Source organism: Euleptes europaea, chromosome 6 (genome assembly GCF_029931775.1).
Source record: "Euleptes europaea isolate rEulEur1 chromosome 6, rEulEur1.hap1, whole genome shotgun sequence".
NCBI lineage: Eukaryota > Metazoa > Chordata > Lepidosauria > Squamata > Sphaerodactylidae > Euleptes > Euleptes europaea.
This window is the reverse complement of record NC_079317.1, coordinates 2,431,611-2,450,795: the sequence shown is the minus strand read 5'-3', so window position 1 is coordinate 2,450,795 and position 19,185 is coordinate 2,431,611. Positions and strand designations below refer to the sequence as shown.

The window sequence follows — 19,185 nt, the reverse complement described above, 5'->3', positions numbered from 1 at the left end:
GATCTAATTTGGCATGGCAAAGTAGATCTATTAAGGGAGGGATCTATTAAGTTAGAGGGAAGCCATCCCCAGTTCGAGGCGGAGGTTCGATTTCCCCTTGCAGCCGGATTGCAGGGTTCTTTCAGCTAGGCGAGCTTTACAAATGTGGACCCCGCGAGAGGCAGGCCAGGCCAGTATTTACTTCTAGGACAGAAAATGAGGCTGGGGGAGTTCAAAGAAGGCTGGGGGGGTTTATCTGATGTAAAAGGACATTATTTTCTCAGTTATCTTCAGATGAGTCTGGGGGCTTTGATATATTTGTCTTGATCTAGCAAAGTGCTGGTGTTTAGAGTCTTCAAGAGAGTCTGTATGCCTCTGGGTCAGAAATGGTTTCAGGATTCTGCGCATGCTGGTCCCCACCCCAGAGTCCGCTTGAGAAAAAGAAGAGTTGGTTTTTATATGTTGACTTTCCCTACCTTTTTAAAAAGGAGAATCAAACCGGCTTACAATCACCTTCCCCTCCCCACAACAGACACCCTGTGAGGTAGGTGGGGCTGAGAGAGCTCTAAGTGAACTGTGACTAGCCCAAGGTCACCCAGCTGGCTTCGAGTGGAGGAGTGGGGAAACCAACCCAGTTCCCCAGATTAGCTTCCACCACTCATGTGGAGAAGCAGGGAATCAAACTGGGTTCTCCAGAGCAGAGTCCTCCACTCCTAACCACTACACCATGCTTGGTGTAAGGATAAGCCACGTGCAGAATAAAACTCAGCCTCTGCCCCTTCCCCACCTTCTTCCACCCTGTGGCCTGTCTGCTTAGCTGTTACATTCCTACCCAGGTGACGTTCCTAACAGGGAGCTTCTCGTTTACTTTTGTCTGTTACATTATGGGAGCGATGCCAAGCAGGTCTACTCAGGAGTAAGTCCCCACCTATGCATCAGGGCCGACTCCCCAGTAAGCATTCTTAGGATTGCAGCCCTTGTCTGGGCCCGCTTCCAGGGAACTCAGAGCGGCTTGCCCGGTTCTCCCCTCTTTCATTTATTCCCACAACAACCTTGTGAGGTAGGCGAGGAGAGGGGCTGACACAAGGTTTCCCAGTGAGCTTCCATGCTAGAGTGAGGATCTCCCAAATCCTAGTTGAACACTCTTAACCATTATGCCACACTGGATCACTGCTACACCACATGTTGACCACTAGAAAAGAAGAGGAGGAGTTGGTTTTTATATGCCGACTTGCTCTACCACTTAAGTGAGAATCAAACTGGCTTACAATCACCTTCCCTTTCCCTTCCCACAACAGACACCCTATGAGGTAGGTGGTGCTGAGAGAGCTCTAAGAGAGCTGTGACTAACCCAAGGTCACCCAGCTGGCTTCATGTGGAGGAGTGGGGAAACCAACCCAGTTCACCAGATTAGCCTCCACTGCTCATGTGGAGGATTGGGGGAATTAAACCCGGTTCTCCAGATCAGAGTCCACCGCTCCAAACCACTGCTCTTAACCACTACACACTACACCACGCTTAATCTTAACCTACAGAACAGGACACAAACAAAAACAAAGAGGAGACCCTCATTTGAACCTACAAATCTTTCAAATGCCAGACTCAGGCTCTTGAGTGAAATTGTGCTTTTCATCAGGCTTAGAATCCTAGCAAATGGAAACTTTGGTGTCAAATTTGCGCAAACAGAAAGTTCTGATTTTTTTCAATGGCATTTAAAAGAGGGAGGGGACATGTTCATGGAGGAGAGGGCTATCCATGGCTACTAGTCAAAATGGATACTAGTTATGGTGCATACCTATTCTCTCCAGGATCAGAGAAGCATGCCTATTATATTAGATTCTTTGGAACACAGGCAGGATAATGGGGGATGGGCCGAAGGCCCGAGGCTCAGTGGTAGAGCATCTGCTTGGCATGCTGAAGGTCCCAAGTTTAATCCCTGGCATCTCCAGTTAAAGGGACCAGGCAAGTAGGTAATGTAAAAGACCTCTGCCTGAGACCCTGGAGAGCTGCTGCCGGTCTGAGTAAACAATGCTGACTTAGATGGACCAAGGGTCTAATTCAGTATAAGGCAGCTTCATGTGTTCATGTGTTCAGTGCTCCTGCAGTTGTCTTGTTTGTGGGCTTCCTAGAGGCACCTGGTTGGCCAATGTGTGAACTTTGAAGACCAGGCCGGCTGGTGGCAGGACTGATCCACAAGCTTCTCAGTACTACTGTGCCTATCGGGTTTACCGAACTGAAAATAAAGCTGGAAAAAAAAGACATTTCGGCTTTTTCGGGTTTATTTTCGGCCAGGCATTGAAACAGAGAACTAAACTGGATAGCCGATCTCCAAAAAAGCCGAATTCGGCTTTGGCTTTCTCAAGGCTTTTTCCGATGAGAATTTTTTGTTTGAGGAGCTCTGAGGCTGCCCACATTATTCGTAGGAAAACATTGTAAACTTTGCAATGCCTTCCTAAGGATGGGGAATACCATAAAATGGGGGTCCCATAAAATTGGACCCCTTGCCAAAACTTTACCAAACATCGGGAATCATGCAAGGAGAGTCCCTTGCATGAAAATTTGGTAACTGTACCTCAACAAATCCCCCCACAGGCACTTTGAAAAAAAAAAATCCCATAGACTATAATGGACCTGGGTTTCCCCCCCCCCCCCAGGAAACCTAGAAATAAAGCTGAAATACCCATTTACCAGTATAGGTATTTGGCATATTTTGGGTCCCCCCTCCAAAATCAGGTCCAATAAACCTGACTTCTCAGGCTCTTGGCCTAGCCTATCTTACAGGGTTGTGGTGAGGCGAAGCTAGAGGACAGGAACACCGTGTATGGCCTTTGAGATCCTAGGTGGAAGGCTAGGATCCAAATGTGATATGGGGAGAGCTGCGCCCGTAGCCGCCCTGAGCTCCCTCGCTAGCAAGCTAGGCCAGAGTTTGCAAACTGAACTGCTGATAGAAGTTGAAAGCGTTGAGCCCTAAGGCCTGGCAATCGGAGGCATCGCAAGAGACCGGCTTTTAGCCTTGACGGAAGAACGGAAGTGCTTGGGGACAAGGACAAATGAGTCACCGTTCCAGGATCCGGCATGCCTCCCTGGTTACTTCAGCTCTGTGTGTTTGTGCATCCAGCCTTGCCGTGATATTCATTGTCTTAACAACCACGCTTCTGCTCCCCACGGTGAAATCAGGAATCGAGTTTTGCGCCTCCCGCATCTGCCTTCCCGGTGCCCCCGATCTGCTTCTGCCTCCTTCCCGTCAAATCCATCTGGACACCTGCCTCCATCTCTTAGTTCAGTGGCATTTTGAGGGCTCCCCGGACAGAAAGCTGAAGATGTATCGGCTTGTTTCTCTGCTCGGCGGTTGCGTCGCATCAACAAATCGCCTTGAGCGTGTTTTGGTATGCTAAGCCTGTTGAAACCGCTTCCTGGACGTACAGGGCGGCAGCCGCAGAATCTGGAGGGGTGCCATTCGGAAAGAGCTGCCCCCAGTTCTCTCTCACAGCCAGCTTTAACTTGGCACAGGGAAATGAACCCCTGGGATGGACTGGGAACTTGCTGGGGCTTAGGGGCTGCCCAAGACCAGGGGACTTTAGATGCCCTGAGGCTCTTTTCCTAGGGATGCTAAACGGGGGCTCATTCGGGTGCCCAAATGGCCTAGGAGCTAGCCAAGCTGTCCCTGCAGAGCCACCAGTGGAAACCAGGGTTGGTGTCTCATTGCCCAATGCCCATCATCTCCTCGGATGTCTCCGCCAGCTAGGCTGGCACCCCTGCAGAAGGAGGTGGGGGTGCCTGTTCCCACTGCTGCTGCTGCCCTGGTGAGGCTTGGCTTGGCTGGCTCCAGCCTCCCCCCACTCACCCAATGGCCCTCTGGGGACTTTCTTGGCAAATTAAATTTAACACATAGTTAAATTGTGGTACTCCCTGCCCCTGGATGTGGGTATGGCTGCCAACTTGGAAGGCTTGAAGAGGGGAGTGGACATGTTCATGGAGATGAGGGCTATCCATGGCTACTAGTCAAAATGGATACTGGGCATAATGCATACCTATTCTCTCCAGGATCAGAGGAGCATGCCAAATATATGAGGTGCTGTGGAACGCAGGCAGGATGGTGCTGCTGCAGTCATCTTGTTTGTGGGCTTCCTAGAGGCACCTGGTTGGCCACTGTGTGAACAGACTGCTGGACTTGATGGACCTTGGTCTGATCCAGCAGGGCTTTTCTTATGTTCTTAAGTTTCAGGGCTAGCCAGTCATTGGTTTTGAAGGGGTCATTGCTTATCCTGAGTCAGGCCTGTTGCTTCTAGCTCAGGTCTGTTTACTATGCCTGGTTCTGGCTCCTCAAAGGAATGAACAGAGATCTGCCCTCCTGGATTCAAGGCAGGCACTTTCATAGCTGAACAGTGACCCCCCCCCCCCATGAGAGTGGCAGAATACTCTGTGTGTGAGAGAGTGTGTGTGTATGCCTGTGTGTGTGTGTGTTAAGTGCGGTCAAGTTGTTTCTGACTTTTGGCAACCCTATGAATTTCTGTCGTATCAGTAACAACCTTGCTCAGGTCTTGCAAACTGAGGGCCGTGGCTTTATCGAGTCAATCCATCTCATGTTGGGTCTTCCTCTTTTCCTGCTGCCTTCCACTTTTCCTAGCATGACTGTCTTTTCCAGTGACTCAAATCAAGCCTGAACTCTCCCTAGAAGCTAAAATGACCAAATTGCGGCTATCACCTTCTCTTACTGTGACCGGCCTCAATGTGGTAATTTTAGCTTCTAGGGAGAGTTCAGGCTTGATTTGATCTGTGTCTGTGTTAAGTTGCTTCTAACTTACGGCGACCCTATGAATGAATGACCTCCAAAACGTCAGGTCTTGCAAACGGAGGGCCGTGGCTTCCTTTATCGAGTCAATCCATCTCATGTTGGGTCTTCCTCTTTTCCTGCTGCCTTCCACTTTTCCCAGCATGATTGTCTTTTCCATTGACTGCTGTCTTCTCATGATGTGATGCAAGTATGGTAGACTCATTTAAGCTTCTAGGGAAAGTTCAGGCATGATGTGATCTAGAACCTGCTTGTCTTTTTGGCCATCCACGGTATCTGTAAAACTCTCCTCTAACACAACACTTCAAAGGAATCTACTTTCTTCCTGTCAGCTTTCTTCATTGCCCAGCTTTCACACTCATATATAGTAATAAGGAACACTACGGCAAGAATTAACTTTATCTTGGTTGCCAGCAACACATCCTTACACTTAAGGATCTTCTCTTGCTATAATGTGACCAGAATACTGTAGGGAACCAACAAAAAGGGAAGAACAAAAAAACTCAACTGTAACCAGACAAAGAGCCTAAAAGATGAGCTGAAAATTATAACAAAATGCTGATATTATTTATTATGCAGTGTATACTAAATTAAAACACTGGTCAAGTTCAGGCTCCGTGGGCCTTCTCCCTCCACTGTGATCTCTCTGGCGTCCATGGGCTGCAAAGCTGCCAGTTTCCAGGTGGTTGGTGGAGAGGTCCCAGAATTACAATTGGTCTCCAGACAACCAAGATCAGTTCTCCTGGAGACAATGGCTGCTTTGGAAGATGGATTCTATTGCGTTATATCCTGCGTGGGTCCCTTCCCTCCCCAAAACCAGCCCTCCTCATATCTCCAGATATTTTGCACCCAGAACTGGCAACCCTAATGGACTGAGCAGGCTAACAGAAGTTCATTTTTAGTATCACAATTAATGTTATTATAAATATACCAAAAAATACCAACACAAACATTGTACAAAACTAACTTACAACTTGGTAATTCATTAAACATTTAATACTTTGTACTTAATTCCAGATGAATAACAATAGTATCCAGTATTCTTTGTATTTCTGCCTATTTTTTTCTAACTATAGGTCCCATTGCTGGATACTCAGAATTTACATCAGATTCAACACTTCCTTTTTTGCCGACTCCATAGGAAAATTCTTGTTCCAGTAATCAATAAACATAGACCAACACTGTAGGAGGAGTTCTCAATCGGTATTCTTATTATTTATGGATAAGCAAAGACCAACAGAAGCTCGATTCTTCAGATGCAAAGATGGAACAGGTTTCCTCAGGAGGTGGTGAGCTCTCCTTTCCTGGAGGCTTTTAAGCAGAGGCTAGATGGCCATCTGTCAGCAATGCTGATTCTGTGATCTTAGGCAGATCATGAGAGGGAAGGACAGGAAGGGTTTCGACAGTGCTTGGCTCTTGTGGCCCTTTCTTACATGCCCAAGGAAATGCCGATTGCCACTTTGGGGTCAGGAAGGAATTTCCCTCCAGGTCAGATTGGCCAGGAATCCTGGAGGGTTTTTGTTTCCATCTTCTGGGCATGGAGTAGGGGGTCACTGGGGGTGGGAACTGGGAGGTAGTTGTGAATTTCCTGCATTGTACAGGGGGTTGGACTAGATTACCCTGGTGGTCCCTTCCAACTCTGTGATTCCATGACTAGAAAACTCAGTGTGAAACAGAATGGTGGCCAACAGCATACTTTCTTCATTTTTTTAAAGGGTTGAAACCTCAGATACAGCCCAGAGAGATAAGAGGATGAAAAGATGGAGTCAGGAGAGTCAAGGAACTGGGGATGAGAGGCCGGATGGAGAAAGGAAGTGGGGCAGAGCAAGAAGTAGGCATAGGAACTCGCCTTATCCCCAGTCAAGCCCTTCCATTTGGCCTTGTCTGCTCTAGCTGTCAGCAGCTCTGCAGGCTCATCGGCAGAGGAAGGTTTACCTGAGCTCCTTACACTGGTAATGGCAGGAACTGAAATTGGACCTTGGGCACCTACTCTGCCACTGAGCCAAAGCCCTTCCCAGGGGAAGAACCAGCAGGCATGGAAAAAGAGGGCCAAGGAGTACACTGTGCTGGTGTGCATTCGTCCCAACCCAGGGAGGTCCCAGGGCATGGCGGGAGAGCATGCAATGGAGCTTGGGAGATTTTGGTGCGGTTGGTCCCTGAACAGGGGCCCCGTAGAGTTCACCTTGAGTTCCCCAACAGAAGACAAGTGAGATGTCAAGACAGTAAATAAATATTGTGCTTTTTACTTGAAGTCAGCGAGCGAAGATGGTCGCTCTGGGGATTTGGGAAGAGGAGGTGTGGATGACAGGCCAAGGGGGCAGTGAAGCCAAAGGGAGAGGGTGCAGGGGGAGAGCCAGCCATTTCCATATTTAGTCCAGCTAACAGAGTTAGATGAATATTCGGTTGTCTGCTTTGAACACCTCCCTGTATCTCTCTGTCACCTTTACTCCCAAGGAACCGTGGCTCAGTGGTAGAGCATCTGCTTGGCATGCAGACGGTCCCAGGTTCAACCCGTGGCATCTCCAGTTAAAGCAACTAGGCAAGTAGGTAATGTGAAAGACCTCTCCGCCTGAGTCCCTGGAGAGCTGCTACCAGTCTGAGTAGACAATACTGACTTTGATGAACCGAGGGTCTGATTCAGTATAAGCCAGCTTCATATATACATATATGGCATGCAGACGGTCCCAGGTTCAGTCCCCGGCATCTCCAGTTTAAGGGGCTAGGCAAGTAGATGATGTGAAAATCCCCTGCCTGAGACCCTGGAGAGCCACAGCCAGTCTGAATAGACAATATTGCCTTTGATGGACCGAGGGTCTGATTCAGTATAAGGCAGCTTCATGTGTTCATGTGTTCATACATATATGGCATGCAGAAGGTCTCAGGTTCAACCCCCAGCATCTCTAGTTAAAAGGACTAGGCAAGTAGGTGATGTGATAGACCTCTGCGTGAGACCTTGGAGAGCTGCTGCTGGTCTTAGTAGACAATACTGACTTTGATGGATCAAGAGGGGGGTCTGATTCAGTATAAGGCAGCTTCATGTGTGTTCATGTGTTCATGTGAACCAATCGCTGTGGCGTCTTCCCTGTCTCTTTTACTAGAAATAACTTGGAGATGCATTCTTCCCAAATGCCACCCACCTGCAGAAATGCCACGTAGTATATTACCGGTGCTTCTCCTCTGGCATTTAATGCTGGCCGGCCGACTTCTCTCAGGAGGAACTCCGATGATTATTATTTCCAGGGGTGGGAAGAAAGTGACATTTTGTAATTATGTGCGATCTCCTGAACCATAAAAAGCAAAGTGTAGGAACCACAGGGGCTGGATGCCGGCGCTTGATTGTGGCTTATGACGGTGATCTCGTCTGTCTTCTGACTCAACTGTTTGTCTCTGCCGATTGTTCTGGATACTTTTAAACGGCAGGAAGCAAGATTTAGGTTAAATGTCAGGCAGAATTTATCTCTACCGAAACAGTCAGGCAATCGGAGGAATATTATAGATAATGGGAAATGTCTGTGTTCCTAGGATGTTTTTTTTTTTTTTTGTCATTTGCATATATTAATGGATATAGATGCCATTAGGTATATAAAGCAGAGATGGAAAGTTGACAGGAGGAATTCAGTCCTGAAGGTCGATTTTCTCGTCTCGGGCGCTTCTATGGAAAATTTAGCATCCAAATAAACGTTCATGGAATTCTGATTGCAAGTTGCCCCCATCAGTGTTATTCCTTTAAGTGGAGGCCTAGGGGCATCGCTCATGGATTGTTGCACTGCATTATGAACTTTGTAGTCTTTAAGCTTTATACTTGTCACTTTCACTGTAACACCTGGGTTGCTTGCCTAATGGTGATAGACTGGATATTTTTGTATAAAAGGTTTGCAATGTCACAGGAGTACTGAGGATGTGCACTGTTTCACGAGGGGCTGATTGGGGAGCTGTGCCCGGCTCCTGTGCCAGTCAGAACCCATGCTCATCAACAGCTAAAATAATTTCCTTGGTTCGGTGCAAAAACATTCAAATGTGGGATTATCTCATGACTCTTTTCTTGTGAGTGGGGTGGTGGTGGAAAGTGCCATCAAGTCGCAGCCAACTTATGGCATCCCTGTAGGGTTTTTAAGGCAAGAGACATTCAGAGGCAGTTTGTCATTGTGTGCCTCTGCATAGAAGAAGAGTTGGTTTTTATACCCTGCTTTTCTCTACCTTTAAAGTGGCTTACAATCACCTTCCCTTTTCCTCCCCACACCAGACACCTTGTGAGGTAGGGACTGAGAGAGTTCTAAGAGAGCTGTGAGTAACCCAAGGTCACCCAGCAGGTGTCATGTGGAAGAGGAGGGAATCGAACCTGGTTCACCAGATTAGAGTCCACTGCTCTTAGGGAAGGAAGGAAGGAAGGAAGGAAGGAAGGAAGGAAGGAAGGAAGGAAGGAAGGAAGGAAGGAAGGAAGGAAGGAAGGAAGGACTCATTTTATGTGTAAAAATGTAGAAACAAACCTGATTCACCAGATTAAACTCCGTCACTCATGTGGAGGAGTGGGGAATCAAACCTGGTTCTCCAGATTAGAATTCACCACTCTTAACCACTATGCCATGCTGGCAACCCTGGACTCAGTCTCTGTGCCCTGTTGTTGGCCCTCCAGGGGAACTGGTTGCCCCCTGTGTAATATGAGATGCTGGACTAGATGGACCCCTAGTCTGATCCAGCAGGGCTCTTCTGATGTTCTTATCGGGGGAGGCCTTAGCCTCCATGCCCTGTTTTTGACTCTCCAGAGGAACTGATTGGTCACTGTATGAGACAGGATGCTGCATCAGATGGACCCTCACTGTTCTCATCCAGCAGGGCTCTTCTGATGTTCTTATGAAGGCCTCGGCCTCTGTGCCCTGTTACTGGACCTCCAGAGAAACTGGCCGGCCCCTATGTGAGACGGGATGCTGGACTAGATGGACCACTGGTCTGATCCAGCAGGTCTCTTCTGGTGTTGTGACATCCTATGTGCGCTTCTCGAGAAGAGTTTGTTCTGGTTTCCCTGCAGTCAGCGATCCCGCTGGTCACATGCTGAAACCACAACACATCCAATTTAATTTTTTTTGTTTAGTAAAGTCTTTGAAAATACGTTTTCCTAAAAATGAGCTCCCCCCCCCTCCTGCAGCATGCAGAAGCACCCCCAATAAGCAAGGATGATATCCCGTGGATTGCAATGTGGGTTTGGTGTTGGCAGACATAAAGAGAGGCTAGGATTGATCCCAGCGTACCAGACACTTAGTTTTATTGCCCTCATTAAAATGCTTTGCTTGCTTAATGAGCAAGATAATACATTCCAAGCTGTATGTATAATAAAAAAGAACAATAATGAAAAGTTAATTTTTGTAAATTAAGCTCAAAATATCTTGAGTTAAAATTAAGAAAGTAAAGTTTCCTTCAGGGGGTAGTTGGAGATTAATAAAACTATGATGGATGCATCCTGACCCGCTACGTGCAGTTTGGAACTTCCCTGCTTGCAGTTTCCCTGTTCTGTTAGTGGCAGAGATATGTCTGTGGATTGGGAAGGGACGGCCACACCCCTGGGAGAAGGAACAAGAAATATCACTTATTTTTTAAATAAACTTTAGGCCTGAGAGGATGAACCGAGCAGATTTTCAGCTGCTGGGCACCTTGGATTGCACCTCAAATGAATAGGAGTGACACCTTAAAGTAGTAGTCAAAAAGGGCAAGAGTCCAGTAGCACCTTAAAGACTAACAAAAATAATTTCTGGCAGGGTATGAGCTTTCCTGAGCCACAGCTCACTTCTTCAGATACGGCTAGAATGTGAATCCATCTGTCTTTAAGTAGAGGAGAGTGAATTCAGACAAGCATTAGTATGTAAATGTTAACAGTATGTAAATGTGAATAGCAGGCGTGATGGGATTAGGTGTGGTATGCAGAAGAGTCTGTGATGTCCAGGGGAGAGATGGGTGTGGAGAAATCAGCATTGGTAATGGGCCATGAATGCAAGGTCTTTATTCAGCCCAGGTAAATGCATTGACTTTAGTTTGAATATCAACTGTAATTCAGCAATTTTTGTTAGTCTTTAAGGTGCTACTGGACTCTTGCCCTTTTTGACTACTGCAAACAGACTAACACGGCTACCCACTGTGAATTACCTTAAAGTAGGTTCTCGTAGGTTATCCGGGCTGTGTGACCGTGGTCTTGGTATTTTCTTTCCTGACGTTTCGCCAGCAGCTGTGGCCGGCATCTTCAGAGGAGTAACACTGAAGGACAGTGTCTCTCAGTGTCAAGGGTGTAGGAAGAGTAATATATAGTCAGAAAGGGGTTGGGTTTGAGTGAATCACTGACCTGCAAAAAATGATTCAGCTCAAACCCAACCTTGCCACAGCTGCTGGCAAAACGTCATGAAAAAAAATACCAAGACCACGGTCACACAGCCCGGATAACCTACAAGAACCAATGAACTCTGACCGTGAAAGCCTTCGACAATACCTTAAAGTAGGGTTACCAACCTGCAGGTACTAGCTGGAGATCTCCCACTATTACAACTATTACAACTGATCTCCAGCTGATAGAGGTCAGTTCACATGGAGAAAATGGCCGCTTTGGCAATTGGACTCTGTGGCATTGAAGTCCCTCCCCTCCCCAAACGCTGGTCTCTTCAGGCTCCGCCCCCAAAACCTCCCGCCGGTTGAGAAGGGGGACCTGGCAACCCTACCTTAAAGACTAGCAAAATTTATCCCCGCACAAACGTTCATGAGTCAGAGATTACTTCCTCAGATGCCAGGAGTGCAAGATTGCTGGATTGTTCCTGTAATTGATCTTGCACATGGAACTCTGTCACTGCTTAAGGTTCTAGATTCAGATTCTAGTGTCAAGTCATGGCCATTCAATCAGCGTCCCCGCTGACTTGAAGATGTATTTAGCACCTTTTACCCCACCGTTCTTCCAAGGAACTCGGGCTGGAATACATTGTTCTCCCCTCCTACATCAATATATCTAATTCTCAAAATGGTCCCACCGATGGATACTTAAATCCAGAGATTGGGGGCATGAACAGACATGGCAGATCTTCCTGTAAACCTGAGAAGAGCCCCAGTTTTGCAGAAAAATCTGAAATCGGGGGGGGGGGAGGGACACCAGCGGGTTAATTCCCCCCCCCCCCAGTCGAGAGGGCCTCTCCCTGTGGTAATTATTTTTTGCAGAATGCCTGACACCATTCTTTTTCACAGTGAAATGGTGGGTATTAGAGGCAGATTAAGTTAGAGGTCTACCCTACCTCTTTCTTCTCTGCAAGACTGTAAAATGGTATTACTGCAAGACTGTGTCACGGTGAACTTTTTGGTGGATTCTCACATGATCCTCTGTATATGGAAATGCCTCTACACAGAAACTGCATGCCAATGAGAAGGGTTCTAGCCTTTTTCACTCCCTGTCATGCTAGTTTTCTATGAGCAGAGTTCTTTGGGGAAGGACGTTCAGTTAAAGTGAATCTGTACCTGCCATCTAAAGTGGTACTGTCCTGTTACAGCTTGACCATTTCCATGAGAATGAAGCCCTGTTGTCCAAAAGAGAAACCAGGGAAGATTCCTTGGCTCAGCCACCAAATAACCAAGAATGTGTGGGCGGAATTATGCTTGAATGCCTGCAAGTTTGGCTACCATCCGGTTCACCTGATGCAAAGAGGGAGATGGTTTTTCCATGATAGGTTCGTCTATTCACTGAACAATGTCTGCCTCTTTGGCGGGCGGCTTCGCTGTATTCCTTCCAGGCCAGTACAATGTGGTCCCAATCCTACAACAATTACCCTGGCCTCCAGTCTACTTCTGAGCCCAATTCACGGTGTTTGACCTGTAAAGCTCTACATGAATTGGGACTGGGGTATCTGAAGGACTATCTTCTCCCATATGTTCCGGTCTGGGAATTAAGATCACAGAGAGATGCTCTCCTGACTGTCCCACCAATCAAAGAAATTTGTTTGGTGGGTAGATGAGAGAGGGCCTTTTTGGTGGCAGCCCCACAGTGATAGAATGCCCCCAGGGAGGTGCACCTGGCCCCCTCACTTTCACTTTTAGGGGCAGCTGAGCACAGTTTTATTCATGACAGCATTTGATTAGTCCTTCTGCCTACCAGCAGTTTAAAACTTTTGATTTTAAGTACCGTTTTTTTATGTATGTTATTGTATTTCATTAATGTTTACTTTGTAAGCTGCCTTGAGTTCCTATAAGGTAGAAAGGTGCGTAATAAATGTTTTGAATAAATAAATAAGAACATAAGAAAGGCCCTGCTAGATCAGACCCAGGCCCATTAAGTCCAGCAGTCTGTTCACACAGTGGCCAACCAGGTGCCTCTAGGAAGCCCCCAAACAAGACGACTGCAGCAGCAGCATCTTGCCTACGTTCCAAAGCACTCAATATAATAGGCATTCTCCTCTGAGACTGGAGAGGATAGGAATGCATCATGACTAGTATCCATTTTGACTAGTAGCCATGGATAGCTCTATCCTCCATAAACAGGTCCACTCCCCTCTTAAAGCCTTCCAACTTGGCAGCCATCACCACATCCTGGGGCAGGGAGTTCCACAATTTAACTATGCGTTGTGTGAAGAAATACTTCAATTTATAATAGCCATGCGGTGCAGAACAGTTGGCTTTTTGCTCATGCACATTTGGAAACAGCCCCATGGACTTTTGCTACCCCCGCTCTCCTCATCTACGGTGCATCACGGCTCTACTGAGCAGGCAGTTGTATAAGTAGACAATTAGATCAATCCCAAATCATATAAACCAGTCGTCGATAAATGCTGCGTTTTAATAAACACCTGCCCTTCAGCGTTTGTCTAAGTCATCCCTAGTGACGCAAATGGCTGCCAACCCATTTGAATTTACAGCGACATTACACAGGCTCGATTTTGCAAAAACCTGATGGAGGGGTCATGGCTAAGTGATAGAGCTTGGCGGGCAGACAGTCTCCGGTTCTTTTTTTAAAATGGTTTTTATTTTTAAAACAAATATTACGAAACATGCATACAAACATGTAACCATACACATCAGATTCTTACACTGTAATGGAACACGCTCTATAACGTTTATTCTGTTATACCTTCTTTGAATATTATAATTGCATATTCAGTGGTGAATTTCTTAAATTTTGACATTCTATTATTTTTATCAGTTAACAACTATATATTCAAGAAATACTTTCCATTTTTCATAAAACTCAGAAGTCGGTCTATTATTCACTAATGATGTTAACTTAGCCAACGTTTCATATTCTGCCTCTTTATTTGTCCATTCACTTACATCTGGGTCGTCTTCTGCTTTCAAGAATGTCTCAGGTTCTACCCCAACGTCTCCAGGATCAGGCAGGAGGTGACGTGAAAGACCTCAGCCTGAAAACCCATCTGAGTGGACAATACTGGCCAAGATGGACCAATGGTCTGATTCAGTATGAGGTGGCTCCGTGTGTTCTCCTTCTTTGGAGGTTTTTAAGCAGAGGCTAGATGGCCATCTGATGGCAGTGCTGATTCTGTGAAGTTAGGCAGGTCATGAGAGGGAAGGCAGGAAGGGATGAGCCAGCGCTCTGCTCTTGTGAGGTGCCCAGGGGCATCGACCTGGCTGTTGAAAGGACTCTAATAGATATGTCTGGTCCGGCGTAACTATTTTCTTCAGTAGGGTTGCCAGTTCTGGGTGGGGAAATATGTAGAGATTTTGGAGGTTGGAGCCTGGGGAGGGTGGGTTTGGGGGAGGGGAGGGACTTCCTCAAGGTATAAAGCCATAGAATCCACCCTCCAAAGCAGCCATTTTCTCCAGGGGAACTGATTTCTATTGCCCAGCAATCAATGGTAATAGCAGGAGATCTCCAGGCCCCACCTGGAGGTTGGCAACCCTACTCTTAAGACCTGTCAGAATGGTACTGTCGTAGAAATGCATGTGGCAAGGGACATCTCGGGGCTGGGCACCCGCAAGAGGTCCCTAGAGGATGAGCGAAGGGAGTTTGTGGGGGGGCTTGGAGCAGGAGAGGCGGATCTGTTGGTATGAGTATCCCAGACCATTAAGGTCTTTAAACATAGATTCCCTTAGTCCAGGGATCGGCAAACTCATTAGTCAAAAGAGCCAAATATCAACAGTACAACGATTGAGATTTCTTTTGAGAGCCAAATTTCTTAAACTTAAACTATATCGATAGGTACACTGTTTATTAACTTAATAAACTTTAATTAAAGTTTTAATTAAACTATAGTACACTGAATAAAACTTGATATCATACTTAATAACAATCTTATTTATTGATGAAAAATAAATTGTAGGTAAGGTATCCATAAAATTAAATCATTTTTTAACAAATCACAGTTTAACAAATTGCTGCTGTTAGCACTATTTTAGTTTTCTGCTTTAACCCCTCATCTGCTTTGGGACAATCAAAACTGTTTTGTGGCTGTGTTCTTTGGATGCTGAGCCTGGATCATTGGAACAAAGGTTCAGCGCCCAGTCCTCTCTGGTCTCTCAGGTTCTTGTGGATGACAGGACTCAAACGTCTGCTCTCCAATGTAGGAATAGGCGAGTGTTGGTTATTGGGGTAGAGGGTAAAGTGTGTCGACCGGACTTGTTGTCTCGAGAGGTGTGTTGTCTGCCGGGAGCACATCCGGGATGTGACGGAAAGTCTGGATGGACTTGTTAGACCCACGGATCATTATCCCTTCCTTCTTATTCATGTGGGAACAAATGATACTGCCCGGCATAGCCCAGAAAGTATTAAAAGGGACTATACTGCTTAGGGGGGAAAGGTGAAGGAACTGGGAGCACAGGTTGTGTTTTCGTCGGTTCTTCCTGTAGTAGGCCGCGGATTGGGAAGAGAACGAAAAATTCTGGAAATAAATGAGTGGCTGCCTCGATGGTGTCGCCAGGAAAGGTTTGGTTTTTTGGACCATGGCTTATGCTACCTGGATGATGCTCTTCTATTGGGAGATGGCTTGCACCTCACAAAGGTGGGTAAAAATGTGTTTGGCCGCAGCCTTGCAAGCCTGATAAGGAGGGCTTTAAACTAAAACTTCCGAGGCAGCGACACGTTAATTTAAAGCCTCAAGTGAGGACAATAACTGCAAATATAGATAGGAACAAATTGCAGAGGGTAGCACATACGCAAGGAAAGACAGTTCAAAAACTTAACAATGGGAAGGAAACAATCTTAAATAAGCTGCCAAGAGGAAGGACCTGTGGTCTAAGGTGTCTCTACACTAATGCACAGAGTATGGGAAATAAGCAGGATGAACTAGAACTGTTAATAGTACAAAGCAAATATGATATTATAGGCATTATGGAAACCTGGTGGGACGAGTCTCATGATTGGAATGTATTAATTGAAGGGTATAACCTATTTCGGAGAAATAGGCCAAATCGGAAGGGAGGAGGAGTAGCATTATACGTCAGGGATGATTACACCTGCGAGGAGATCCAGGTCTTAGACACTGGAACCCAGCTTGAAACCATCTGAGCAAAAATTAAGGGGGAGAAAAATAGTGATGTCATTGTGGGGGTATATTATAGACCCCCAAGCCAGACTGAGGAGTTAGATGATGCTTTCCTGGAACAAATGTCCAAACATTCAAAAAAGAGAGATGTAGTAGTAATGGGAGATTTCAATTATCCTAACATCTGTTGGAAAGCTAACTCTGCCAAAACAACTAGGTCCAACAAATTCCTCACTTCCCTTGCAGACAACTTCATAGTCCAAAAAGTGGAAGAAGCAACAAGGGGAACAGCCGTTTTGGATCTGATCTTAACCAATAATGATGATTTGGTTTATGGGGTAGAAGGAGTGGGATCTTTAGGTGGGAGTGACCAGGTTCTCCTGTTATACAGCAGAAAGGAAAAGCAAGAAATAGTCAAACATGTATTCTAGACTTTAGGAAAGCTGATTTCAATAATTTTAGGGAACTACTGGGTGTGATTCCGTGGGTGAGAATATTGAATGAGAAGGGAGTACATGAAGGATGGGAAATTCTTAAAAGGGAGATATTGAAGGCGCAATTTCAATCAATTCCCATGAGGAGAAAAAAAGGTAGAGGTTTGAAGAAACCAGGGTGGATGTCTAAAGAACTTTTGGTTGGGATAGGATTTAAGAAGGGCATGTACAAGAAATGGAAAAAGGGAGAAATCAACAAAGAGGAATTCAAACAAGTAGCCAACACATGTAGAGAGAAAGTCAGGAAGTCTAAAGTGCAGAATGAGCTCCGACTAGCCAGGGAAGTAAAAAAAAACAACAAAAAAGGTTTTTGGGTTATGTCCATAACAAAAGGAAGATCAAGGTAACGATCGGGTCATTGCGTGGAGAGGATGGTGAGTTATTAACAGGGGAGGCAGAAAAGGCAGAATTACTTAACTCCTTTTTTGTATCAGTCTTCTCCCAAAAGGGGAATAGTCCTCAACCTGGGAATAATGGAGCAGAGGATGCAATAGGGGAATTACAGCATAGTATAGACCCTGGGATAGTACGGGAATACCTGGCTACTCTTGATGAATTCAAGTCTCTGGGGCCGGACGAACTGCATCCAAGGGTGTTAAAAGAACTGGCTGAAGTGATTTCAGAACCACTGGCAATAATCTTTGAGAATTCATGGAGAACAGGAGAGGTTCCAGCAGACTGGAGGAGAGCTAATATGGTCCCCATCTTTAAAAAGGGGAGGAGAGAAATCCCAAACAATTATCACCCAGTCAGCCTGACATCAATACCAGGAAAGATGCTAGAGCAGATAATTAAACAGACGGTCTGTAAGCACTTTGAAAGAAATGCCGTGATCACTGACAGTCAACATGGGTTTCTCAAAAACAGGTCATGCCAAACTAATCTCATATCTTTTTTTGATTGAGTGACAAGTATGGTAGATGAAGGTAATGCTGTAGATGTAGTGTACCTTGATTTCAGTAAAGCCTTTGATAAAGTCTCCCATGATTTTCTTGAAACAAAGCTAGTAAAATGTGGGCTGGACACTGCTACTGTTAGATGAATTGGGAATTGGTTGACCAACCAACCCCAAAGGGTACTCATTAATGGCACAACTTCATCCTGGAGAGGAGTGACTAGTGGGGTACCACAGGGATCTGTCCTGGGACCGGTACTATTTAATATTTTTATAAATGACTTGGATGATGGAATAGAGAGCATGCTAATCAAATTTACAGATGACACCAAGTTGGGAGGGGTAGTTAATACCCCAGAGGGTAAGGTCAGAGTTCAGAATGACCTCGATAGACTGGAGAGCTGGGCCATAAGCAATAAAATGGATTTCAATAGGGAGAAGTGTAAGGTTCTTCACCTAGGTAGAAACAACATAAGGCACAGGTACAGGATGGGAGAGAGTTGGCTTGACAACAGTACATGTGAAAGAGATCTGGGAGTCTTAGTGAACCACAAACTGAACATGAGTCAACAGTGTGATATGGCAGCTAAGAAGGCCAATGCAATTCTGGGCTGCATCAATAGGAGTGTTGTGTGTAGATCAAGGGAAGTATTACTACCACTGTATTCTGCATTGGTCAGACCTCACTTGGAATACTGTGTCCAGTTTTGGGTTCCACAATTGAAGAAGGGTGTTGACAAGTTGGAGCGTGTCCAGAGGAAGGCGACCAGAATGGTCAGAGGTCTGGAATCCAGGCCCTATGAGGAGAGACTTAGGGAGTTGGGTTTGTTTAGTTTGGAGAAGAGAAGGTTGAGGGGAGACATGATAGCCATGTTTAAATATTTGAAGGAATGTCATGTTGACGAGGAAACTAGCTCTTTCTCTGTTGCTCCAGAGACTAGGACACGGAGTAATGGATTTAAACTAATAGAAAAGCGATTCCACCTAAACATTAGGAAGAACTTTCTGACGGTGAGGGCTGTTCGATGGTGGAATGCACTGCCTCGGAGGGTGGTGGAGTCCCCGTCTTTGGAGGTCTTTAAGCAGAGGCTGGATGGCCATCTGTCGGGAGTGCTTTGATTGTGGGATCTTGCATGGCGGGGCAAGAGTTGGGGTCACTGGGGATGTGGGGGGGAGGTAGTTGTTAATTTCCTGCAGTGTGCAGGGGGGTTGGACTAGATGACCCTGGTGGTCCCTTCCAACTCTATGATTCTATGATTCTGTTATTTTAAGTCGCTTCCGACTCATGGTGACCCTATGAATCAAAGTCCTCCAAAATGTCCTATCTTTGACAGCCTTTCTCAGATCTTGCAAATTGAGGGCTGCAGCTTCCTTTATTGAGTCCATTCATCCCTTGTTGGGTCTTCCTCTTTTCCTGCTGCCCTCAACTTTTCCTAGCATGACTGTCTTTTCCAGTGACATGGAAATGACATGTCGTCTCATGACATGACAAAAATACGACAGCGTCAGTTTAGTCATTTTAGCTTCTAGGTTCAGTTCAGGCCTGATTTGATCAAGAACCCACTGCCTTTTTTT

At 46.0% G+C, this 19,185-nt stretch overlaps 1 protein-coding gene across 1 annotated transcript in view; it reads left to right on the top strand.

Annotated features, from left to right (window-relative positions):
- MDGA2 (MAM domain containing glycosylphosphatidylinositol anchor 2) overlaps positions 1-19,185 on the top strand; it is a 438,982-nt gene that overhangs the window by 157,839 nt on the left and 261,958 nt on the right. The window lies entirely within an intron of this gene.